This window comes from Oryzias latipes, chromosome 7, assembly GCF_053564925.1.
Source record: "Oryzias latipes strain Hd-rR chromosome 7, Olatipes_Hd-rR_3.1".
Classification (NCBI taxonomy): domain Eukaryota; kingdom Metazoa; phylum Chordata; class Actinopteri; order Beloniformes; family Adrianichthyidae; genus Oryzias; species Oryzias latipes.
The window spans coordinates 7069418-7072738 of record NC_136243.1 but is presented as its reverse complement, the minus strand read 5'-3'; positions in this window follow the sequence as shown (position 1 = coordinate 7072738).

The following is a 3321-nucleotide window of genomic DNA, read 5'->3' as shown; positions in this document are numbered from 1 at the left end:
ATATCACAAAGGCATGGACACCAATAAAAGAAATGTTGAACTAATGATGCTTTCTGTAATACAGTTTTAAATGTTAACAATTTTATATGCTTAGATCTATAATCATGTCATTTGATTACACTATTCTACAGTCAAGAACTCGCCGTCCTGCTTCGATTTCAACAAAAGATTTTTTATTTGTCATTATAAAAAATAATCTAATTCCTTAATTTATATTTTTACATTTTCTAAAATATAGTTGTTGTAATTGTTGCTAACAGCAAGCATTTAATTAAACAAAACGTCTTTAGAAAACACCTTTCAAAATGTTACAAATGACTGTTTTCACAATTAACTGCATCTTTCAGTATAATGGATCACGAGTATCTATACTTTTTAAACAGTTGTGGACTTTTTTCAGTACTTGCCACAGAATAAAAAAAAAAAGCTTTGGAAGCAAAGTTAGAAAAAGAGAGTAAGTAAACGTAAAGTAACAATACAAATCCCACTGTAGAATTGAAAATAAAACGAAATGTTTGTCATGCAAATATTTACATAGTGCACTATATAGTGCGTTTGTCATTTGTTTTGCAGTGCGCATCTGCCCTAATCGCAAACTAGTAAAAAAAACTACATTGTGCGGGACTATGTAGTGCCCAGAATTTTAAAAGCAATACGGACATCATGCTCACTACTTTACTTTTTTTTTAAACGGCGGATATGACATTATCGATTTCAAAAAGTTAAAATCTAATTGATATGAGAGTTTTGTGACGATTATGTATGAGTCCACTGTCTTCTGAAACTAAAGATGTTGATGAGTAATTAAAAGAATATGTTTAAATACATTTTTTGGCAAAAATTGTTCCGACGCAATGCATTGTGGTCTATATTTGCCGATCTAGTAAGCATCGATGCATACTGGTTTTTCGCAGAGACTTCTGGTAAGTTTTTAGGGCACTCAATTATTGAATTTGGACAGCACTATAAAATGGCGAACGCATGATATGATGCACTATCAAGGGGTTAGGGTGAGAATTTGACATAGCCTCTACAATTCAATTCCAAAATCGAGTGCCCGAGAAATTTCCCAGAAGTGTCTGTGAAGAAGCAGTGTACATCTGTGCTCACTAGATCGACGAACATAGACCACAATGTGTTGCGTCAGCAATTTTAACCAAAAAAATGTATTTAAATGTATATTTTAATTAAATCATCAACATTTTTATCCTCAGAAAACATAAACATAAATGATCGTCGCAAAACGCTCAAAGTAATTCGATTATAACTTTGTGAATTCGATGACGTCATATACGCCGTTTTAAAAGAAAATGTAAAGAGCATGGTGTCCGAATTGCTTTTAAAGTTCTGGATTATAGTACATTTATACAATCCATTTTAGTAGTTAGGGGTTAGGGTGGGAATTCGGACACAGCCTAGGCGTACCTCACCTTTCCCAACTGTAGCTAGGATAGGCTCCAGCAACCCTAAGACCCTGAAATGGAGTCAGAGGCTTTAGAAGATGGACGGACAGACGAATGTTCTTATGCAGACTGGTGACACTTCTTTAACCCCTTGTGCTATCTTAGATGATCCCTCCCTTACTTTGACATGTTCTCCCTACCATGACAAAGGTGGATAAAGGTGGAAAGATTTCATGTAATCCATGGACACCAGTGAAGATCACAAATCATTGAAGAAAAAAGGTTCAGCGCACTGTCTAGTGGGTCTAGATGACCCAACTCCCAATGGTAAAGTGCCTAGGATAGCACAAGGGTTAAAGAAAAAAAAGTCCCTTCATTTTGCAAATAGTGTTTTGGCTTCTTTCTTAGGGTGTTACAATTACTCCTAACGTTTTTTTTTTAAATAAAACTTTCCTTCACCCTTTTTGTAAGAAAAATATGATTAGCTCTGAGTTTTATAGTGGATGCTCAATGCTGATTTCAGCTGCTTTACAATTTGGTTCATTATTTACAAATAAATGTCTTTCTTAGTTTTGTTGATGATGATAAAAATGACGGCAGAAACAATTTAGGATCTCTTTCCAACATGCTCTGACACAAAAAAATGAAATAATCCAGTGATGCTCAGATTAATACGTAAAAAAAAAATCCTTAATAACATTGATGAATCATTTACTTAGCCCATTATTCAAATTGTAAAAAAAAAAGAATAATCTATATTGCATTTCACCTGGGATATATTGAATTTAAATAGATATCATGAATTCATAACAGACAATGCTCTTCTCCCTCATCATCATCATTATGAGACCATGGGAGCACTAAGGAGCTCCTTCAGTCGGAGACGTTAGCGCCTCACTGCAGGAAGGAGCGCTTTCACGAATCTTTCTTCCTGTCAGCTATAAGACTCTATAAAGCTGTGTAGACCCAATCATTATTGTTGTTATTAATTTTTAAGTGAAGTTTTTGTGTTCTTTATTATCTATTGTTTTCACAATCTACTGATTTCATTGACTTATGGTAACAATTTCCCCTTTGTGGGATCAATGAAATTTTATTCTATTAAAAATCTTTGCTAAAGATGAATCCGATTGTTAAACACATACATTCTTTTGGAACATGTTTGATGCTTTTCTTTCTCTCTAGTTGCAGAACCTTGAGATGACTTTTGCTGTGCAGAAACTAACCCGAGTTCAATTTTAATGAACAAACAACGCATAGAAAAAGGCAAAAGAAGTTCAGCCTGTGTGGTACCTTATAGTTTCTAGGATATGATGTTTTGGAAATGACCCTTAACCCTTGTGCTATCTTATGGGGTCAAGATGACCCCACCCTTACATTGACGTGTTCTTCCTACCATGACAAAGGTGGATAAAGGTGGAAAGATTTCATGTAATCCATGGACACCAGTGAAGATCACAAATCATTGAAGAAAAAAGGTTCAGCGCACTGTCTAGTGGGTCTAGATGACCCAACTCCCAATGTTAAAGTGCCTAGGATAGCACAAGGGTTCCAATATGTATCTGGTGATGAAATCTAAAAGCACTTAAAGTAAATTTAACCCTTTACTTTTCTGCACTAGGTGCAATGACTGCTTTTCTTCATTTTAAAATAAGCAAGTGATTTGGGACAGAGAAAAATGGCACTCATTGATCAGAAAACATGTTTGGGGTGTTTTCATGTGATGTCATTGTGGTGGATTTGGTCTTTCTCCTGTAATGGTGATCAAACAGCGGAGGAGGAGTCTCTCTGTCAGCTGTGGCTCTGCGGTGAGTGTGACTGAGAATACAATCATCAGGACACTTCTTCCATCCACAAGAACAGATGTTTATATTTTTAGAGCAATAAATATTTCCACTTTTTCCATTTCTCTGCAATT